Here is a 24,336-nt window from a genome sequence, read left to right as displayed (position 1 = left end):
GGAATGCCAATGTGAGGTCCCTGTCTTGTTCAGCATAGCCATTAAACCTTCACTGGGGAAGGATTTGATGTGATGGTCAGGAGACAGAACCCTGGTTTAGGTTGCCAGGATTTGGCCCAATTCCTACCCTTTAGAAGCTATGTCCCCTAAGGCAAGATACTTTAGCTTCTCTGCGGCTCAGTTTTACTCATTTTAAAATATTACTCACCTCAAAAGTCTGTCATGGCTATATATATTCTCAGGGAATTTCTGGTGGTCTAAATAGCAGAACCACAAAATGAAAGACTAGTAAGTTTGACTACACAAAAATTAAAGTCACTGCAGGACTATAATTATCATAGATAAAAATAAAATAAAAGGATATATTTTATTTTAAAATAATCCAGCAGGGCAGAGGAAGAGAGGTAGTACAGGCAGGCATGGTAATAAATGAATTAAGTTTATATGTATATTGATAATGCTGGGTATTTAGCCCATACAAATTTTTAATCTATTTTCTTTGTTTATGTATTTGAAATTTTCTGAAATAAAACAGTAAAAAAAAAAACGAAAATACCATGGACAATATCAAAAGAATAATGACAAATTAAGGGAAAAAATATTCATAAGACATGAAATACTAAAGGGCCTAAGATATAAAGAAGTCATACAAATCAATTAAAAAAAACCCCAACAAATCAACATTTCAAAAATAGAAAATGAACACAATTACAGAAAAAAGAAAAATATATCAAGTAAAGTATTTATAAAATATATATTTAAACTTTAAATTACATTTTAATTAATTTAAATAAATATAAATTCTTATTTATACTTTAACAAAATAAAATTTCATCATGTTTAAAATATATCAAGTAATGCTCATTTTATTCATATTAAGAGAAAATACAAATTAGAAGCAATAGTGAAAATCCATTATGACCTATTGAATTGGCAAAAATCAAAAAGTTTTATAATATATGTGGGTAAGAGTATAAGGTAGTATAACTTCTTTGGAGAGCAATTTTATAATACCTGTGAAAAGTTAAAGTGTACATTCCTTTTAACCCATCAGTACTGCTTCTAGGAATTTTGCCTACAAATATATTCACATATGAATCCAAAGCAAAACATACAAGGATATTTTATGTAGTTGATTGTAATAGCAAAAGATTTGCAATATCCTAAATGTCTATTAGGAAGGAATTGGTTAAACAGATTATAGCACGCCCATGTAATGGAATACTGAGAGGTGGTTAGAAAAGAATGAAGCAGCTCCATAATATGAGTTGATCTCTCATGCATTAAATGTGAAAAAAAGGAGTAGAACAGTAGATTAATATATGACTGAGTGTAAAATATATCCATATGTTTCCATATGCATAGAATAAGAATCTGTAGAAGGATATATAAAAACTGCTAGCAGTGGGTGCCTTGGGAGAGGGGAAATGAGGTAGAGGAAGATACAGATGTAGGATGGAGTCTTACTCTTCACTGTACCCTGTGTCTTTCTAAACTTTTTTTATTTTTTACTGTGGGCATATATTAACTATTCATAAATATATTTTTATATTTAAGTGCTTAGAATTGTGTTGTATGTATTAAGCACTCAATGCTATCTACTCTTAGTGTACTGTTGCTCCAACCTCCATTTTAGGCCTATCTTTCACTCTGCCACTGCACATACCTTTTTACAATCAAAAGTGAATAATAATCAGTCCCCAAATATGCTCTGTTTTGCTGTTTCCATACTTATATTCAAGTGCTTGCCTCCTCTTAGAAGGTCCCTTTTCCATCTTTACCTATTGAAATTCTACCTACCTTTCAAGGCCCAATTCAAATTTATGTAACTGCTTCAGCCTTGGTTTTCACGTCTGTTAAATGGGTGGTAATAATAGAAGTTGTAAGAATTAAATGTAGTAAGGCAAGAAAATCTACTCATGCACTTATTTAACATGTAGTTCTTGGTTACCTATTTCGTACAGGCACAATGATAAACACTTGGGCTAGAGCCATGAAAAAACCAACAGTATCCCTGCCCTCATGAAGCTCACGGTCTAGAAAGGAAATTTCCTTACTATTGATAAATGCTATGACAAATGTGGAAGGATGTGGAAGCGCAGAGAAGCGGCACCTACCCAAAAAAGAGAAATGGTTGAGTTGAAAGGAAAGTCAGAAACAAAATATGATTTTAATTTTGAGTGAACCTAAAGAAGTTGTAGGTAGGGAGCAGCAGAGAATTGAGAAAGATTAGTCTTGACACCTCTCATGCTCGTGACCATTTTGAGTCATTGGTCTCTGTACCTCAGATAAACAAAGGCAATCCAGAGAAAAGAGGCAGTGTGCCTCTTGCCCTTAGTCCGGAAAGCTCTCAAGGGTGTAGTTTTTCTGCCACCCCAAGCCTATCATCTTTCATGAAGGCCAAGCCCTTCAAACTATCATACAAAAAAACAAAGTTCTTTACTGAAGAGCCACGCAGTTCTGGAAATGGTATTACAGGGGGAAATAAAAGTTTAATTCAGATATACCCTTGTACTAACCAAGGGCCGAGGCCTTGCAGAATTAGGAGTACCAAAGCATAGGGCCTCCCCAGCCTCTAACCTGCTCACTTCTGCCAGAGGTATCCCCCCAATCTGGTTCCCTCTCCCTGTCCTGGACTCCCTACCCCAGCCCCCATCTCAAACTTTCTTCAAGACTCCCAGTTAGGTGAAGCCCATGGCTCTCTCTGGGAGCAACTATCACTCACTCTTCAGAAGGAAGCTGCTTCTGGCTCCTTCTAGCACTTGCAAACTCAGGCAAGGCCCCAGGTTTGATCTAGATATGAGCTGAAGTTCTCAACTCAGTCCATAGCAACCAGAGGAATATTTTCATTCCCTGAAGAGAATGTAGGGATCCCTGGGTGGCGCAGCGGTTTAGCGCCTGCCTTTGGCCCAGGGCGTGATCCTGGAGACCCGGGATCGAATCCCACGTCGGGCTCCCGGTGCATGGAGCCTGCTTCTCCCTCTGCCTGTGTCTCTGCCTCTCTCTCTCTCTCTCTCTCTCTCTCTGTGTGTGTGTGACTATCATAAATAAATAAAAAAAAAAAATTAAAAAAATATATTAAAAAAAAAAGAGAATGTAATAAGAGTACAGTCTTCCCCACTGATGAAAGATGTGTCACTGGTAGAGGAAATGCAAGGTGTAACAACAATCATTCACCTTATCAGACTAATTCTCCATAAAGGAAAGAATATTTCTTCTATTAGCCTGGTTTGGTCTTGACCTTTAGACCTACTGCTACCAACCCCTGCTATCACTATGCTGAGAAACATTTTCCTCTTACAACTGAGATCTGACAGCTTCCAAAAGCAACCACTTGGGCCAATTGGAAGAATAAGTTACAATAATATCTAATAAGATCCTTTTGATTCAGATGCCCTTCTGATGGAGGTAAGGAAAAAAGTTTGCCAATTTACATAGCTGCTAGTTGAATTTCTCTTTCAGGAATTTGTTTGGTTTGCCTTTTTCAGGAGGAAGCTCCTCTCACTCACACATTAAAAATATGAAAAGAAAGAGAAAACAAACAAAAAACTCTGAGTCAAAAATGAAATTCTGTGATTCTTTAAAGAATTGTAGAGTAAACCCAGGTGACTCCCCCATGGCTTCTGCAAGTGAAAAGTAGGCAAGAGAAGCTTTCATTAGTTTTGATCAAATAGCCATGAACTGGAAACATGATTGGGTTCAACAGCACAAAGAATCACATGGTGACTCAGTGGCACCTAGGAGACAACCCCCCAGGTCCCAGTTTACCTCTAGAAGAAGAGGGTGAGGTCCAGAGCCTTTCTGAGCATGTGCATGGCAAAAGATTTATGCTGCCCTCTGCTGGTAAGCAGCTCTACTGCAAATTTTTTTACAAGGGGAAGGGGGCCTGGGTAGATTGACTACTACCCCTCTTCTAGCCCCCTTCCTAGCAGCCTCAAAGAGAAATAATCAATTACACTTAGAAGTTGAGGGGAGTGGGATTGAAGTGAGTGTGGAGTAGGGGGCGAATATAGGACAGAAGAAGCAGAAAGACCAGAAACCAGTAATATGTCACTATTAGAATCTAATATAGCCCACAGGGTTCATCTGTGTATTTGCTTTGTGGAGAGAAATTTTCATTAGGACTATCATGTGACATTTGAGTTACTTAGTAGTGAATGCATTCAGAAAATGCATTTCACTAATGCTTCCCTAATTCATAGGGGCTGCTGTTTTACCAGTCACCATGATCCTTAATCATCAAAGATATAGCATGTAGATGGTCTATAAAGGTGCTTCATAAAAATCATTTAATTCTAAATTACATGAGTGCACTTAACCCTAAAGATATTAAAACTGATTGTTTGATGTATTGCCATGGGTAGGTAGAAATTCAAAAATAAAAGCTTCCTGCACCTAAATCAAAGAGCACCAAGCTCATAGCCACTTGGTACAAGCACATGCATCAGTGTCATGAAGCTGGGCTATGATAAACTAACCCATTTTAGGCTTTTAAACTGTAAATATGAAGTACTTGAATTTGATCAGCGATGAGATACATAAGTGAGTTTTTCCGAGCAAAGTACTGTGTGTGACCTGATAGCCTGTTAGAAGCCTGTGGAGATCACCTGTCACTTATTTGCAGACTTGGTGAGGGCAGCAGTGGGGCCAGCCACTGGTGTTTGGCAGGGCTGATACACAACGCTAGTCTAGACTCTAGCCTAGAGGCAGGTTTGGTGTGAGCAAATAGGAAAGAGCAATTTTCATTGACTGCATTTTTACCTTGAATTTTCCTTGTGACTACATTCAGACTTGCTTGACTCACATTATACAGCCCTCAATGCAAAACCATGTCTGTGACGAAACAAATCAGTCTTGATTATGGATCAAAATAAATTTTGGAGGGATATGTCCATCAAATTTGAGGTATCTCAATAATTTCCATGCTTTAATGAGTATAGTAAGAAAGATTATAAAATACCTACTCTTTCTCTGTTCCAGATAACAAATATGCTTACCTTTTCATTTAAGATTGTTTTCTCAGTTATGAGATTGACTTTGCTTTTCTTTTTTTTAAAAGCTTTCTTCTAAGTGGTTAAGCTGGCAGAAGAGAAGAAAAGAGGTATCCTTTTCTCTCGTCCTTCTCTCCATGTTAACAGTGCTTTATGTCTGACTTTTAAAAGCTTCTGTAAAGCTGAAGCTTGTAGAGTCATTTCAAGGAAAATGGAGATTTTGAGAAATATCCAGGAAAATGCACAGATTCCCTACATCCCATTGAGAACTAAGTGGAATTGACCAATCAGGTAGCTAGCTCATTGTGAATCATCTATGTAGTACCTGTTGAGTGTAATATAATACGGTAGGTGATGAGAAACTTAAAAATAAATGGAAAATAACATCTGTATTCTTGGAGCATACAGTCTGGCAGGCCTAAGTTCAGAAGAAAACACCCATTCTTTTATCATGTAAGTGCATTCAATGCTGGCTAAAGTCAGTTTCTCTGGAAACAGCCTCTGAATTGGAGATTGTACACAGGAGACTTTCTGGGGAGTGTGAGGAAGTGGGAGAAGCAAAGGTTGGCTGAGGAAGAAGTTGAGCTGTGATGCAATTGTCATAGAGGTCTCAGCTAATCCTCTGGAGTGCTCTGGGATGAGGATAGTCTTTAAGAGTTGTCCCAAGTGGAGGCAAGAGGATCTGGCTTTTATGTCCCTGCCTTGACTAGTCATTGGATGCAGGCTACCCCCATGGAGGAAGCAAAGCCTTGGTTGAGGCAGATCTTTTTGGCCCAGGGAAACTTCCAGAAAGGGACTCAGCCTTAAGCCTTCAGCAGGCAACACTCCCAGCAGCTGAGGGTGTGGAGGATGAGGGATGAGTATCTTGGTCCTGACAGGAGGAATCTGGGTAGTACACTATAGCATTCACAGTAGTCCCACCTGTGTGCTTCTTGGAGCCATTTGCTTTTTACAGTAACTTCACTCCATCTGGAAATAGCTTCTTCAGATTTCTGATTGGTGCTTTTTGGGTACACAGCCAAAGGGGAAAATGACAACCGCTGCTACTGTTGCTGGTCTCAAGGACCATATCTGATACTTGTGTCTTTGTCCTGTATTTCTTATTCTAGATTTCCTTTACCCTTGGGTAGCATCTCTGCTGGTCTAGATCACTTAACTGGCAGGGTAATTTAGATCCTCAGCCCTGAGGGTTATGAGCTCCTGGTCACCATGCACTTCTTAGACAATGGCTACTGCATATGTCCAGAGAATACGAAAACAAACCCTGGTGGATCATCCGAATAAAAAACCTCTAGACCCATTGTATAATAGCAGCTCTGTTTTCGCCTAATGGTTAAGGCCAATTGCTTGGTAAAGATGGTGACTTTCTTCACTTACTGGTGCCTTGGCATGAGATGCCCAAAGTGACTAAGCAGAAACTATTGCTTAAAGTTTGAAGCAACTCTATTGTGTCCCTTGGTAAAAGTATTTCCCCTGTAGGAGTTAGGATTCTTATTTTCATAGAACCAGAGCAGACCACTGGGAGTGTTTTAGTAAGCAGAACCATCCCTACTTTTATTTCTTTATTCCCAGTTCAATATTTTCTATCCATTAAGGACATATAACTAACTACATGATGATGATTGATTTCTGGTATAGACCATGTCCTAGGGGATGCTGCCCATAGTTTCAGTGCATCAAGACTAAGCTGGCCTCAAAAGAAGCTGACCTCAGCCAGCCTTGAAAAGGCTGTTCTACATATTGTTTTATTTCACTCCCTAAGGACAACATCTTATGGATGGTATGGTATTTGCCTACTGATATCCCCCCTTCACTTTAAAGACAGACTCTCGGTCCAAGTCAATGTTATATGAGACCCTGTGTTGGTAGATAACTCTGAGCCCTCAGACAGAAATACTGCCCAAGGCCTCATAGGCAGGAAGGACAAATCTGTGCCTGGAATATATATCATTTCCAATCAAGATGAATTGCTGTCCTTCCCAGGATAGAAACTGCCCAAAGTAATCAAGTTACCACAATGTAGTTTCCTAATGTGATATGCCCTATGGGAGGCTCAGCTTAGTCTCTTGTTATTGGTTGGACATTTAGCAACAGAAGTAACTGGCCTGAATGAGGAGAAGGCTATACTGTTAGGCCCATAAAGTCTCCAGTTGTGCCACCAAAGCTCCATAAGCCTATTGTACTGCCATCAGGATAACAGAGATTAACTTATTTCATTGTTGAGTCTTTCTTTCTGGGTAGTGCCCTCCATTATTGATGTTCTCTAGTGGATGCTAACTTGGGATACAAATATCTTCACACTCATGCTGCTATGGACTGAATGAATATGCCTCCTTTCTGAAGCCCTAATTCCCACTATGATGGTATTTGGAGATAGAAAATTTGAGAGGTGATTAGGACTAGATGAAATCATGAGGATGGGGCCCTGCCTAGTCCGATAGGAAGTTTCCTTATAAGAAGAGACACCAAACAGCTTGTTTTTACTCTCTCTGAACATATGAAGAAGAACACACACAAGCCAAAAGGAGAATTCTCACCAGAACCCACTCTGGATCAATGCTGGCACCCTGAACTCGGTCTTCTAGTCTCCAGAACTGTGAGAATATAAGTTTCTGCTGTTTAAGCCACCTATTCTATGGTATTTTGTCATGGCAGCCCAAGCTGCCCTCCTATATTTCATCCAAATGTTTTTTCCCAGATCCCCTTATCCCAGCTTTTAAAAATCTTTCTTTCTAGGCTCTTGACCAACCAAACAGGCCATTTGCTACTTCCCATGAGTCTATTAATATTCTTATATTAAGCCATTTCTCTTTCCACACACAGTAGAGGCCCAAAGTTCTGTACATTAGGAGGATTTCCCTTGAGCACCCTCTTTTAGGACCATATGTGTGTGGGACCCTATAGAAGCCATCATTTTTTTGGCTTCTACCCATATACTAGGTGATATATCCATGAACCAAGCTTGTCCTTTTTTTCTCTTCTGTGATCTGGTCACGAGGGATCTTGTGTTGACATAGGTTTGAGTTGAAGAAGAAGTTCTGGTGCAACAGTGGTAAATGATCTGGATTCTGGGTCAACCGTTTTAAGCTTACCTATGTACTCCAGCCCTGCTCATACCCAATCTTAATATACCACTTCCATCTTATGATAGAGTTCTTCTGGGATCCCTGGGTGGCGCAGCGGTTTGGCGCCTGCCTTTGGCCCAGGGCGCGATCCTGGAGACCCGGGATCGAATCCCATATCGGGCTCCCGGTGCATGGAGCCTGCTTCTCCCTCTGCCTGTGTCTCTGCCTCTCTCTCTCTCTCTCTTTCTCTCTCTCTCTCTGACTATCATAAATAAATAAATTTAAAAAATTTAAAAAAATGATAGAGTTCTTCTGAGTCCTTATAATTTGGTGGTTCTAACAAAATCCAGTTTAATTCTTGCCATATAGTCAATTGACATCCCATGGTTTTCATCTCTACCAGGACCTAGTAGCATACCAGGAGCTAGTTTTAAACGGTATGGAGTTCTATGCTATAGGTGGCATGTCCTTGCTCTATAATCCTACAGCTCTACATTTTAAGTCTTCTATTGGTGGTTGCCATAAACTCCACACGGTGTGTTTTCCAAGTGTGAAAACAATAGGGTCTCCCATATTGTTTGGCCCAAATGGCAGAGTTGCTTGCATCTCAACCCAAACCTGCTTCAGACCCTTTACTCCTCTGAGCCTCTCTCAAAACTGGCAGCCTTCTATGTCACCCAGTACATGACTGTTGTAGTATTCCCACATGTGCAATATCCTGTCTCCAGGGCCTGAAGAAATGTATCAGAGGTTTTGCTTCCTTTTCAGAGATGGAAGGTGCAAGATGCTATGATTTGTCCTTTATTTTGGAAGGGATATAGTGACATGCTCCAGACCACTGGACCCCTAAAAACATCACTAATTTGCTGGGCCCCTGAATTTTCATAGAGTTTATATCTCACCTTCTGGGTTGCAATTGTCTTAACTAATTCTATAATTATTTGCCACTTTGTACTCAAATGGTCTTGTTAATATAACATAATGAATCATTATGATGTTCTGTGGAATATCCTGGTTTTCTAAGTACTTTCAGGCTATCAGAGAGGGTGGGTGAGTTAACACAACTGTGGGTCAAGAATGTAAATGTACACCATATTTGTCCCACATGAATGCACACTACTTTGATTCCTCTATCCAGATCACTGGCTTCATACCATGTACCCAAAGCTGTCTTCATCTCTTCCAGCAGAAATACCATATGTGACATAGTAGCTGCAGTTGAGACTGCTATTTGGTTGTTTGCCATAGTCCACTGTCATATAGAATTCACCAGTTCTTTTTTTATTGAGCCAGACTTGGGGATAATGATGGGGATCACTGCCCCTGTATCCTTTATGTCTTTAAGGGTGACATTAATCTCTGCTATTCCCCCCACCCCCCAGGCCAGGTATCAATGTCAACTCAAATCCTGTGTCCAAATGTCACTGAAATATCTGTATTCCTCATCATCTGCTCTACGGTTACCTTAGTAAATGACCATAGGTCTCATAGGGAAGGGCTAGGGGAATCATTACTGCATATTACTAGCCATGATGCTGCAGGGTCATAGTCTCTCATTCAGTGAATGGATTTAGGGTCTGGGAACTGGCTTAGATCCAAAAACTAGGCAGAGGATCATGGTTTGTTTTTGTTTTGTTTGATTGGGATGGCTGCTCTTATTCATTCTTGATTTCTTTTGAGTATATAAATTAAGTAATACCCTTGTCAGCTGACATCTGTCCTGCCCCTGGGAACGCTGTTCTATTAACCATCTCCATACTTTTCTGAATGTCACACTATGCTAGCTGCCACTCTGACATGACTGCTCATTAATTTTGTGTTCAACTTACTTTTGATAGTTATGTGCCATCATCTAGCCTCTATATTTTCAGGATATAATTAGCCCCATTCTACTGTCACCAGTGCTATAATCATTTTTTACCATAAGCTATGACCTACAAAGGATAGCCATCATTGGACTTCTCAATAATGTTGGTGGCCTCCTTATTAGCACATTTCTTATCACTTTGGCAAACATGGTGTCTTCCAAGCCCTGTCTATCAGTGCTGATTTCCAGTCTTACACAGTATATCTGTTCTGACATAGTCATTTCTCTGTGACTTTTGAATCCATCTGTGATAGACTTCTCATCTAATGTAGGAGATTGTTTTTTCTAAGCTTCCTACAGCACATTAGCACTGACTCCTGGGGTTGTTGCCAGAAATTAAATCCTGTGTCCCAGGCAAGTATTCTTGTACTGATAAACTCTCCTTTATCTAACTTCACATTTTACCTCCTTTAATCCAGAATCTTTAGGAACCAATCCTATAACATTCTCCTGGCTTTTGCCAATACATTTGTGGGTTGGTTCCCAAATTCCTTTAGCATATATAATCCCTTTCCTCACTTACAGTCCTAGCACTTCCCTAGCTGGGTTGTGTTGTGACTTGATCCTTTTGTTGGTCTGGTAGCCAGGAAGAAAGTGGGCATAGATCCCAAGGAGAACATATATGATTTAGCAAGCAGAGGCCTCTACATCATCTTAGGTGGGATGCAAGGGGAACTAGCTTTTGGCAGGAAAGCATAGTTTCCTTCTGAAGATCTAGAGGACTCAAGACTCATCTGTGTTTTTATTTTTTTCATTTATTTTTTTAAAAGATTTTATTCACTTATTCATGAGAGAAACACAGAGAGAGGCAGAGACACAGGCAGAGGGAGAAGCAGGCTCCCTGTGGGGAGCCCGATGCAGGCCTTGATCCCAGGACCCCAGGATCACAACCTGAGCCAAAGGCAGACACTCAACCACTGAGCCATCCAGGCATCCTCATCTGTGTTTTTAAAGTTCTTTTGTGCAATGGTGCAGGTGTCAAGTCCCAGGATCCCACTCATCAGTCAGGGTCCTGAACTTGGTGTAGGAGACTTGCTAGGATTAAGAAATCAACACTCCCTGTGACCCTTTTAATCTTAAAATTAAGTCCTGGTCTGACCCTCAGCATTTTCTGTCCCCTTGCTGTAGGAAATGAGAAACTATATACAGCCATGGAGGCCCTGTAACTTTGATATCTTGCCTTAAATTGGTGGTTAGTTATCTCTCCTTTGCCTTTTCATTATCTTTGTCAAATATGTATTGATAATACCTAGCAACAGTCATTCAATTCCATAGTCCTTATAGGTACTTTTCCTGTTCCTCCCAAACATCTGAGGTATTGTACCGGTCAGTACATTCCCTTCTACTGGCATCTTGTCTGGTTCACCACCTATAAGAGTTCTAATAATTGCATTGATATGGCGTGCCAGAACCTATCAGTACTTCACTAACACTAGTGGGGTCCACCAACTGGACAGTGCATAAGCCAGCCTCACAATCCTATTTTATAGTCAGTTTCCTAGGATCATTCCTATGCCAGCTGTCTAAGTTGCCAACTGAGGGGATTTCCTTGCTAACTTGAAATGCCTCTCATACTATAATTTACAGTACACCAGTGTAACATAGATCTGTTGGTTTTCTCTTTTTTTTTTAAGATTTTATTTTTGTATTTGAGAGAGAGTGAGAGAGAAGAGCAGAGGGACAAGCAGACTTCTCACTGAGTGCAGGGCTCAATGCAAGGCTCGATTCCAGGACCCTCAGACCATGACCTGAGCCAAAGGGAGATGCTTAACCAACTGAGCCACCCAGGTGTCCCCACATGGGTCTGTTTTTAGACTTCCTGTTAAGTTCTGAAGAAGCACATGCCTATTTTGGTATCAATACCCTGAAATTATTGAAAATTATGAAGTTATTTTTCTTTTTCAATGATAAAACTTTATCTTTTTCCAGATAAAACTTAAAGTAGACTTATAAATTCCTAATCTTCAACAATGATGATTTGAATATTTATTAAAATTGCATTAAATTTATAGGGTAATTCAGAGAGTGGTGTTACAACATGAAGTTTTCTCCCTCTAGAAACCTGATATGTCTCTCCGATTATCCAAATTTTCATTTATTTACTTCAGTAATATACTACAGTTTTCTTTGATCTAGATTATGATGTACATTTACACACATGGGAAGAAGGCTATTGTGTATGAGTTTTTCTCTATTATATTTTGACATTTTACTAGAAAATGATTAATTTTAATTTTTTTTTCACTGAATTTTACTAGTCTGATTGCTTTTATTTATTTATTAGAAAAGAGTTGGGTAAGGGCAGAGGGAGAGTTGGGTAAGGGCAGAGGGAGAGGCAGAGAGAGAATTGCAGTTCAATTTGTCTCCACACCTAGTATGGAGCCAGATGCATGGTTAGATCTTACATCCCTGAGATCACGACCTGAGCCAAAATCAAGAGCTGGATGCTTAACCAACTGAGCCACCCACATGCCCCAGAACTGTTGCTTTTAAAAAGGAAGGCCTCTGATGTTTTTTGCCATTAAGTTTGGTGTTTGTGGTTCTTTTCAGATAAATGCTTCATATTCTTTTATCAATATTTTCTTCTTTTTTGTGAGCTCTGCACCCAGTGTAGGGCTGGAACTCACGACCCTGAGATCAAGAGTTACATGCTTTACTGATTAAGCCAGCCAGGTATACCCCATCTTCCATTCCTAGCTTAATAAAGGTTTATTAGTTTATTACGGTTTTAATAAGAATGAATATTGCATTTAGTCAATTGCCACTGAGATATTAATAAATTAATCATTGTTTAGAAGATGGCTGGCAGGCTGCTAGTCATCTGAGGGTAGAAGTATACTGAGCATTTGGAAAATTAATTACCTTTCTGTCTTTCTAAAATGCCTTCTAGGTAGAAACTCCCCAGAATGAAAGTACATGTACTCCAAACTGAACACACACTTGGGAGGGATAGAGGAATCCCCTGGGCAACTATATCCCTGTTTGAGCGCAGAGAAACTCCAAGAAATGCAGACAGGAATGGCAGCAGCCAGAGATAAAGAAAAAGAGCCAAGTTGAAAGAATATTCTTTGATGAGTACACTGGGTCCCTATGCCAGAAAAGGAGCATCAGAGAGAGTGTACCTGTGTTTATCATGGCATTATAAGATGCATCACTTTTGGCAGACACACAGTTTAACTCCTCAAATAACTACACTTCGAAACTCTAGTTCCTCTCCTTATTCTTAGAGCCCATTGCTTGGAGAAAATGAGCTACCTTAGAAATTGAGATTAATGACAGTCTTCTTAAGGAAAAGTAATAAAAAGTAGACTTTCAAGTAAACAAAATAGATAAAATCTATGTGCACATTACTAACCCATCCTTAGTTGAAGCTCATTTGAAACTTAGGTCTTTATTATTTGCTGTTTATGTTGTATGCCAGTGCTTAATCAACTTGTCTCTTTCTATGATTGGTTATACAGTTTCCAAAACAAACAAACAAGCAAACATTAAAAGCTGTTTTGTTTATAGGGTAAGCGTATCTTTATTCCCTCTTCTATTAAAAATGTAAGCCAGCCTGGTCTTTTTTTTTCACTTGCCAAGGAATCAAGGCAGCCAAGAAGCTCTGGGAAAACAGGGACACTTCCCTTCTGGTTCTACCCATTTTATGCAGCTGCAGGATCAGGAATGCCAGGGGATCTTTTAAAAGGTGTCAAAGGAAGGTTTACTTTAGATCCCCTAAAAACACCTTTATTATAGGAAGGGCTTGCTCGGAAACTGAACCCTGTATCAACTTTGCTTTGGAAGGTCTCACTAAGAAGATTATTGTGTTCTCAGATATTTGGGGAAAATAAACAAGAAAACCAGTGCTCCGGTGTGATACAGGGGATAGAAACAAGGGTATAAGCAAGGACCAGGTTAGTCAATAAGACCTGAAAATTTGACTACCATTTTATTATTTTATTTTATTTTATTTATTTTATTTTATTTATTCATTCATGAGAGACACACAGAGAGAGGCAGAAACACAGGCAGGGGGAGAAGCAGGCTCCCTGTAGGAAGCCAGATGCGGAACTCAATCCCTGGGATCACAACCTGAACCAAAGGCACTCAACCACTAGGCCACGCAGGCATCCGTTGACTATCTTAATGTCTCTGGCAGTCATCTCCCATTCGCATTTGAATTTACATTGCCCTACCCTTATCACTTTTCATCTAGATAATTGAAACAGCCAACACTCTACAGTCCCAGGATAACTTTCCCCACCTACCTGCCTTCTGTTCTCAGAGTATCTTCCTTCAATGCAGGCTGATCACGTCACTGCCTAACTAAATCCCCTTACCTGCAGTAGCATTTTCCAAAGTGAGGTCTCAATTGGAATCATCTGGAATGCTGATTTTAAAATGCTAATTTTGAGCCCTAACACGTCAAGATCAAAGCCTCTGGGTGTGTGGAATTTTAAAAAGCTCTCCAGGTGATTCTTTGCCACATTACAGTTAGACAACCCCTGAGCCACTGTAAGTGCAAACTCCTTGTGGCATGAGAGAGCCTTCAGAATCTGGAACCTTGGCTTATTTTCTCAGCCTCATCTCCACCAATCACTCCCCATTTGTCCTAAAAAGCTGCACCCAAATAAACAACTTGGGTTTTGTTGAAACATGCTGGGCATGTCAGGTATCTGTGTCTCTTGATACATCATTGCGTTTTTTTCCTTTGACTGCTAAAACCCCTGTGTATCCTAAAACTCATCTCCTCCTTGAAGCCTTCCTTGATGAAGCTGTCCGTAAGAGTGTCTTTCTTTCCTTGGGACTCCCACAGTTGGGTGCATGTTATTCTATTCCAGCACTCACCCCCTAGGCTATTGCTCTGTAAATAACTGCCCTTCTTTTATATGGAAGCTGCTGAGAGCAGAGCCTGGATCTTATTTATTTTCAGCATGTTAGAGTGCTCAAAAGGGATTGACTGAGGGATTGAATGAGTATTACGGTTCTCATTCTGACCAGCACTGTCCAATCAAAATATAAATGTGAGCGTTATGTAATAAATTTTTCTAGTAGCCATAGTAAAAAGAGTAACAAGAAACAAGTGAAATTAATTCTCCTAATATACTCTTACTTAATGCTGTCTATCCAAAATATTGTCATGTCAGCATATAACCCCCATTAAAAACTATTGAGATGGTTTATATTCTTTCCTCATACTAAGTCTTCAAAATTCTAGGGTATATTTTATGCTTAACATATGGCAAATCAGACTCACGTTTGAGCACTCAGGTGCTTAACAAGCACAGGTGCATCATGGTTACTCTATTGGACAGCATGGTTTGAGACTAGAGAGGATGCTGTCAAGGTGTATGTGCGAGTCTTCGCAAGTGAAAAAAAATGCAATCTAGGTCAGTGTTCATCTTTGGTGGTTACGTGACACTGGGATGGTTTTTACCAAGACTGTTAACCTTGGCCTCATTCACCGCACAGAGCTGTTCAGTCCAGTTCTGACTGATGGTCCCACATACCAGCTATACACAGCCCACAAAGAAGCTTCAGGACAGTGAGCAGCTAACAAGCCGCCTTCTCTTCCAGGCCTTTGGAGCTGAAATGTCCAGATACACTACCTCTCTAGGGAACATTAAAGGCAGTAAGAATTCTGCATTCTTTGGTGTGCAAAGCCACACCCTCTAATGCCATCATTACGGAGGCTCTGGTCACCAAAAGAAAAAGCCACAGAAATGTAAATACAGTTCATTTGTAGATGCCGTGGTAGAGGTAAGCTCCAGGTATCCACACCCTCTAGGGACATCATTCCATCTGAGGGAGGAGATTTTAAAAATGTCTTAAGCAGGAAACTTAGAACACTTCCAAGACATGAGCTGTTTGTCTTGCTCAGGCCTGTCTGCTGGCTCCCTCTAACTCAACCTCAGTGAGTGCCGAGCTCAACCTCTCCTCAACCTCTCAGGTCAGAACTAAGAAAAGAAAATGAATCTCCAAATCCTTGCCCCATACTCTGTTGACCTCAGTTAAGAAACCTGGTGCCAACTGGCACTAAGTGTAGGGTGGCACCAGCAGTCGACTTGGCATTCCCTGCCTGGCATCTTCTTGCTGGGCAGTGACTCAAAGTAGTCTTTCCATCTGCTCCCTCCTTTCCCCCACCTCATTTTCAATTAAACAATCAGGTACACAAATTAGCATTGGAACCAAAATGGTTTCCTGGGAAACTAATGATAAAAATCCCAGTTTTAAAACATGTTCTTTGCAACCTAGAGAGCAAAGCCATGTCTTTCAAGAGGACAAAAGCCCTGAGCCAGAGAACTCCACCTTATGTAAAAAAGTGTCCCTGACCAGAGATTCTGGAAGAGATGAAAAGTGCTATTTGAGGCTTTCAGAACATGCTTTATGTATTTTCCTATTCTTACTCCCACATAATCCTTGCTCTCCACTCACTCTTGACTGTTTTTACAGAAATGAAATATTTCCTTGTTAATTAGTTTTCACTGGGGACCTCCTTCCTGAACTCTTTAGAATGCAAGCAGCTGGAGGATGGGTCAGGATTTTTGCCATTGTCAGGTGGACTTCTCCATATTATATGTCCATCCAGAGAAGTATACCCCCTGGAAATTATCTCAGAAAAAAATTTACATTCCAATAATAATATATGCATTTTGTATGATAGTTCATAGTTTATAAAATGCCTTCATATATATTTCCTCAATTTAACTTCACAATAGTTGGAGTAGAAACAACAGGTTCAATATTCATATGAATATCCCTAATATTCAGTATTCATGTGAGTATCTGTAGAAGCATTCATTCAATTGGTGAATATACTGAGACCCTCTGTGTGTCTGGCCTTGTGGAATGCACTGGGGAACAGAGCTATCAAAACATAGTTCTTGGGCAGCTCGGGTGGCTCAGCGGTTTAGCTCCTGCCTTCAGCCCAGGGCCTGATCCTGGAGACCCGGAATCGAATCCCACACCAGGCTCCTTGCATGGAGCCTGCTTCTCCCTCTGCCTGTGTCTCTGCCTCTCTCTCTCTCTCTCTCTCTGTCTTTCATGAATAAATAAATAAAATCTTTAAAACAAAAAACAAAGAAAAAAACCCCATAGGGAGGAGCTGAGTCTTGTGGGAATAGAAAACAGACAATTAAAATCTATATAAACACTCTTGCAGATATATACAGCATGCTGAAGGAACACATGAGAGGGACCCTTAGTGCAGAATTTGAATATCAGATAATTTCTTAATCTGAAGAAATTAAACTTCTTAATAATGGAATTTCTGATATCCTAACAAACTAGTAAGGGAGCTGTTGCAGGGAGGCTTTCCCAGAGACCCCCAAATCACATACCACTGGCTGTGTCTTACCTGGAAGGTATAACTATACTATGTATATAGTATGTATGCAGTGCACATACAGTTATAGTATGAAACCAGAAGTTGTGTAGTAGTCATAACATTGGATATGACTCTAAATTGCCAGGCCTGGGGGGCACCTAGGTGGCTCAGTGGTTGAGCATCTGCCTTCAGCTCAGGTTGTGATCCCAGGGTCCTAGGATCGAGTCCCGCATTGGGCTCCCTGCAGGGAACCTGCTTTTCTCTCTGCCTATATCTCTGCCTCTCATTCTGTGTCTCTCATGAATAAATAAATAAAATCTTTAAAAAAATAATAATAAATTAATTAATTGACAGGCCTGGTTCTTTCACAATATACCAGGATCTGTATGCTTTCCAAAGGAGTATTAGACTTCTAATGTAGAATAACTACTTCTGAATGCAGCCTCTGCTTAAAACAGTTTATAATCCCCCTTTATTGGCATTTTCTTCAGAATGTGGAGGTAATATTTCTCCCCTATCTTTTTCTCTTGTTTTCTAAATACACATACATACTCATGCTAAACAATCCAGTATCACTCAAGTATACAATTTAAAAAATGAAAGTCTCCCACAATCATCTACCTCCCTCTGCCATATGCTGTTGATAGTTTGCAGCATATCTTTCCAGGTTTTTTTTTTTTCCTTGAAGATTTTATTTCTTTGAGGCGGGGAGGGGAGCACAAACCGGGGGAAGGGCAAAGGGCTTCAAAGGACAAGCAGACTTCCCACTGAGCAGGGAGCCTGATGTGGGCTCCATCCTGGGACTCCAAGATCATGATCTGAGCCAAAGTCAAACACTTAACCTGCTGAGCCACCCAGGTGCCCCCTTTTCAGGGTTTTAAAAATGTATGTGTTTTTTTTTTTATGATAGTCACACACACACACACACACAGAGAGAGAGAGAGAGAGGCAGAGACACCGGCAGAGGGAGAAGCAGGCTCCATGCACCGGGAGCCCGACGTGGGATTCGATCCCAGGTCTCCAGGATGGCGCCCTGGGCTAAAGGCAAGCGCCAAACCGCTGCGTCACCCAGGGATCCCAAATGTATGTGTTTATACATTTTTTTTAGCAGAAATGTGACATAATATACATCGTATTCAATACCTTGTTTGAGGAATAGCTCTCTTAGATAGCTTTACATCTTGGCACAGAGTCAGCATTCATTTAAGTGACTGCATAGCCATTCATTATGCAGATGCACTATAAATTATTTAAGCAAGCTTATGGCAAATGCTGGGCTATTTTTAATAGTTTTTCAGTTTTATACACAATGCTGTAATAGCCTTACAAACACTTATTTGCTCATTGGTTTGAGTATTTCTTTAAAACAGAAGTTCTTTAAGTTTCTTTAAAACTTCCCTAGAAGTTGAATTGTTCTTCACAGATCCTCAAGGGGGGTAGAGCTTTAACATTTAAGAATAACAAATCATCTAGGGCAGCCCGAGTGGCGCAGCGGTTTAGCGCCGCCTGCAGCCCAGGGCGTGATCCTGGAGACCCCGGGATCGAGTGCCACATCGGGCTCCCTGCATGGAGCCTGCTTCTCCCTCTGCCTGTGTCTCTGCCTCTCTCTAGCTGTGTCTCTATGAATAAATAAATAAAATATTTAAAAAATATATATTTAAAAAACAAATCATCTAAAAACATATTTGTCAAAATACAACTTAACATTAAGTGGGGAGGAGGGGAAAGATTTACTGAGAAGCTACTAACTGGGAGTCAGTCACAGGGCTAGAAACTTGTGTTATCTCATTACTTCTAAAAATTCTGAAAATTATTGTTCCCATTTTAGGGATGAGGAAATTGTGACACAATTGTGAGAGGCTAAACTTTTCCAAGGTTATGTAGTTATCAAATGGAAGAGCCAGGATTGGAGCTTAGGTCTTTCTGACCTGCCTTTAAGTAGGATAAACTCACATTGCTGGTTTCTTGATTTAAACTCCAACTGACTCTAAAGAAAATCTCAAAAACGTTTTGATCACTTCCAGAAATGCTGAAATAAATACACATCTTATCACAGACATTACACATCTGAAACATAAATTCTGCTGTTAAGGGGATCCCTGGGTGGTGCAGCGGTTTGGCGCCTGCCTTTGGCCCAGGGCGCGATCCTGGAGACCCGGGATCGAGTCCCACGTCGGGCTCCCGGTGCATGGAGCCTGCTTCTCCCTCTGCCTGTGTCTCTGCCTCTCTCTCTCTATCATAAATAAATAAAAATTTTTAAAAAAATTCTGCTGTTAATTATAAAATGTCTCATTAACTTAGTCACCTCTTCTCCCTGTTCTTACTGAATAACAGTGCTGTTTATAAGAAAAATGCATCCAAATACATACACTTCTTTGTTCTGAAATCCTTTTGCTCTAGGTTTATGTAAATCCTGTTATTTAAAACATTGGTAAAGAAACAAGCTCATTATGAAGCCAGTTTGGCTACACCCTCCATTGTACTTGATGGAACTAACCTGTTATCGGAAGAGCCTATACTTTGCTTATTAATTAACCACCTCTTTCCTTTCAACCTGCCTTTGAAAATTCAGTTCTATAGTATTCTTCAGGGTTTCTTTCTGGGGCAGTTTCTTCTGGAAACAAAATATAGAAGTTATGAGATGAAATGGGTAACAACAAAAAGAAAGAGAAACCAGGAGGCCAAAAGAATAGTACCCAGATATTTCACCTCTTCTCTGAATGGTTGTCTCAATTGCTTCAATTTGGATCATCAACTCACAAGGCAATATTAATGTTTTCCAATGTAATGTTTTACTCACGTAATTTGCTCTTCAGCACTGGGTTTTCCTTTTCTCAAATCTTTCTTGGCACCACTCTTAGGTGCTCCCGTAGTCTCTGCATACCCCAGCTACATCCCTTGTCACATTGTTTCTCATCCTTCCTCATTAGACTGAGAGTTTCCTGGTAACAAAGACCATTGCTCTGTTATTGTGCCCTGGATTCAGAACACAGCACGTATCACATGATTAGTGCTCAAGAAATATTTGTTGCTTGAATGAATATTTTCAGGAGCATTATTTCCCCTAAACCTTCAGTCAAAGAAGCACACTCCTGGGTTGGCCTGATATAAGTGATAGATACACAGTCACAACATAAAGTCAGGAAATTTGATGGCTGTTTTCCTCAAGTGCAGTCTGTTTTCATCCTTCACACATATGAACACAGCACTGTACATTCACACAGCACTGTACATTCACCCAGAAAAGATCCATTCATATCATAAGCATTAGTAAACAATGTTGATTTCATGGAAGATTTTGTAGGAATATTAGGAAAGGGTAAACTACTTAAAAGTCTTGATCAGACTCATTTGTTCTCTGAGGTCTTTTCTTTCCCATAAGCTTCCTCCCTCTATTATATAGGATAGCTCAGTCCTCCCCTGGCTTCTTTCTCTAGACTTCCATGTCCACACCTATTAAAACATCTGCCTTTCAGAGATAGTGGGTGTGTGTTTAAAATAGCATTTTCCCTGTCATGTCAGCATTTTCAGTTATTAGTACTTAAATTAGATTTTCAAACAGCTTTAAGCACTCTAATGTAAGCAAAAAATCTTGCTTCTTCCAGGCATACCATTTTTAGTTATCCCCTACCTCTCCAGTCCAAGGAAGAACTGGTTGTTTCTTATTGATGAACTCCATCTCACAGGTAAGTAAGATCCTTTGTGTTTGGCTGTCAGGCTCACTTCATCACCTCTTACACCTCATGGTTTTTAGCCCTCGAAGAAGAGGCCTTCTCACCCAAGGCCCTGACGTCACCACACCAGCTGAGGCAGAAACTTTTTTCACCTGATGGTTGGTGTCTCCTCTCTGGCCTTTAGGAAATATTCTTCTCCCTTATTAACTTTAACACTTATAATACAAGTGCAAATATATTAATTTGCTCACTGCTCACTACTATGAGTCAGGCACTGTGCTAAGCACTCTTTATACATCACCCTGTTTATTTTAGTTTTTTAAAGGTATTCATCTACAAGTTACTTTTATTTCTCATTAAATGAACACAGAGTTCATTAATAACAGTTATGTTTATTATACATATCCATCAGTGCAGCTTTCAATACCACTTGAAACATGCATGTCATCCTAGAGACGACTCAATTTTCCAGATACACATTACTGCAAAGTCATTATAATTTACTGAGGAGGTATTTGGTTAAAAAAATAAATATACTGTCCATCTGAATCAACTCTTGCTATTTGACAGGAGTTTAACAGTATTTATCTGGTAATTCCTGTGTTAACTGGAATGTATTACCATAATTTTCTTTTATGTTAATGTAACCTTCAAATTTTGCAGAATTTTATAAAGTCATTCATTATTGTAGCAGATAGTTTAATGCAAAGATTGTACTCAACTAATGGAAGTCCAGCAAGGACTTTAATGTTAGTCCAGTCTAATATTTTAAATTAAGCCAATTATCAATGAAAAACCCACTGACACATAATTTTTTGAAAATATGTTCTTATGGGGGCAGCTGGGTAGTAACTTAGTTGGTTAAATGTCCAATTCTTGATTTCAGCTCAGGTTATGATCTCAGGGTCCTGAGATCAAGCCCCGTGTCAGGCTCCATGCTCAGCATGTAGTCTGCTTCAGATTCTGTCTCTTCCTCTCCCTCTGCCCTTCCCCCTACTCACACGTGTCTTTCTCTCTCTCTCAAATAAGTTTAAAAAAAGAAAATATGTTCTCTTGAAGTTTCTATGTTTAGTCATGACAGTAAAATAATTCTTTCAAATTAAGACACTAAAGGGGCAATGCAACTCCCACTGAAAATGTTCTAAGAATAATTTACATTTCAAACAGTGCCATGTTACCCTGTTTAATCCCTAAGACAGCCCTGTAAATGGTTATTATTCTTATTCTTATTCTCATTTCACAGATAAGAAAACTTAGGTGAGGGGAAATTAAGTAATTTCCCTAAAAGTGCTTAACTCACATGGGGTTTAAATGCAGCTCTGATTTCTAAGCTTACATGTGTGCTTTGATCCCACTCTCTCTGAATATAGATCCAGCATTACCTCCTTGCACCTAGGGCAATCTGACCATTCCCTTTTTAAGCTTACATGTGTGCTTTGATCCCACTCTCTCTGAATATAGATCCAGCATTACCTCCTTGCACCTAGGGCAATCTGAACATTCCCTTTTTCCTTCCTATCTCGTGTTGATCTAGAACTACTCAGAGGCCATGACTTTACCTTTGCCCTACAGGCCAACTAGGCCCTGGTCAACTGTCTTGCTCTTAAACTATGTAGCTTCCACTCACTATTGGCACAGATGGCTCTGGATCCCTCTTTTCCCTTTTTTTTTGTTTTTTTCATGCTGTGTCCTTGGCTGATGTGCTGTTATCTTTTTTCTTCCTCTTCAGTATTCCTACTAAATCTCTACTGAGAAAAATAAGATGCCAAACTCCATCAGCATCTGACCCAACCCCAAGAAACTTCCTAATTTTTCCTTATTATGTCATCTTTGAAAGGTCCCAGCAATTCTTAAAGGTTCCCTTTATTCTCTTAAAGAAAATAATTTTTGGGATCCCTGGGTGGCGCAGCGGTTTGGCGCCTGCCTTCAGCCCAGGGCGCGCTCCTGGAAACCCAGGATCGAATCCCATGTCGGGCTCCCGGTGCATGGAGCCTGCTTCTCCCTCTGCCTGTGTCTCTGCCTCTCTCTCTCTCTCTGTGTGATTATCATAAATAAATAAAAAAATTTAATAAAAAAAGAAAATTTTTATCAAATGTTAAATAACTCGAAAAAGATCTCTATGTTATTAAATGAGAAAGGCAGAGTGCACAAAATGGATGTGTTAGCATGTAAAAAGGATAGAAAAACTACCTGGCTTTGGTAGTTTTAAGGTGAAATGAAGATTTTGACTACACAGATGAGAAATAGGGGCAGGAAGGGATTCCACTATATAGTTTTGGTAATTTTTTGGTATTTGGACCATATTACTATATTACCAACTTTAAAAATTAGATGAGTGATTTTTTTTAAATAAGAAATATGAGTAACCTTCCTGATGGGCAGGAGAAGGTGTTTTACAATAATGGTAAACAATCATAAAATATACTAAATGAATAAAATAGTTTTGGGTAGGACCAGAAAGACAATGAACCTATTCCAGAGGAACATTCAGGCCAATGAGTATTTCACATAAATCTGGTAATCCAAAAACACCCAGCATTATGGGCAATTTGGGCAATGATCTGAAAGCAATCAGTTGAGAGTGGAAAGCACTGATACAGCTTTACGTGTTGTGTTTCTTGCACCACACATGCCTAGGGGTCAGGGACTTTCTTTCTCATACAACTAGAACTCAATAGATACTTAGTAGTAATAGGAAAAGATTGCCACACAGAATCCCTTTAACTCTGAGAGGAGCAAGAAGCCATTTCAGTGTGATTTGTTGAGTCCTAAAAAGACAACAGGACCTTTTGGGGGCACAGTTTAGTTGATATCAACTCAATCTCTACTTAATAGCATAAAATAGAGGGCAGTTAAGTAAGCAGCTGTGCCCTCATTCACATTCCTAGCCCAAGTCTTGCAGAATGGATAACTTGCCCTAGCCTACTCCAATATGGTTCGTAATACAAGCGCCTTGAGGAAGCTAGGATCAATTCTCAGGGAATCGAAGAACTTTGCTGGCCTTAATTTGTTACCTCCCAAATATTCTTGAGCACATCCTAAAGTAGAATGAATCCCCGAAGCCATCCCTAGAAGTGACTGGTTTCCTGTTTTCTTTGGCTTAGAGATGACCAAGGGTTGGCACCCCCAACCTCTCACATCAAGATCAGAATGGATTGGACATAACATATGGCCTTCTCTATGTTCAGCTCCATCTTCCTAGCATCTTGGAACCAGGATAAATGGCAGCTTGGTTTCTGTCATACCTCTCTTGTAGCAGATGTGATTTCATCCAGATAGTATTTTAAGATTTAAGGGTATGAGGGAGGCAGAATGGGGCTAAAGGAGAAGTTGAGTTTAATTCAGTCACAACAGAGACTTCAGTTGATCCCTTGGGGACCTCTGAACCTAGAGTGGCTCTTCAGAGCTTTCCAAAATTGAGATAAAGAAA

The 24,336-nt window shown here is 39.9% G+C and overlaps 1 long non-coding RNA gene across 5 annotated transcripts in view; it reads left to right on the top strand.

Annotated features, from left to right (window-relative positions):
• The window catches only part of LOC129499341 (uncharacterized), a 154,319-nt gene that overhangs the window by 43,084 nt on the left and 86,899 nt on the right, over positions 1 to 24,336 (top strand). For all 5 annotated transcript variants that reach the window (XR_008662376.1, XR_008662374.1, XR_008662375.1 and 2 more), the window contains exon 4: positions 20,838 to 20,918. This is a non-coding gene — a long non-coding RNA (uncharacterized LOC129499341). The remainder of the gene's footprint in view (positions 1 to 20,837; positions 20,919 to 24,336) is intronic.

The sequence above is a fragment of the Nyctereutes procyonoides genome, unplaced genomic scaffold (genome assembly GCF_905146905.1).
Source record: "Nyctereutes procyonoides isolate TBG_1078 unplaced genomic scaffold, NYPRO_anot_genome, whole genome shotgun sequence".
In the NCBI taxonomy this organism is placed as follows: Eukaryota; Metazoa; Chordata; class Mammalia; order Carnivora; family Canidae; genus Nyctereutes; species Nyctereutes procyonoides.
Note: the sequence above shows the minus strand (reverse complement) of the source record. Positions and strands in the feature narration are given on the sequence as shown.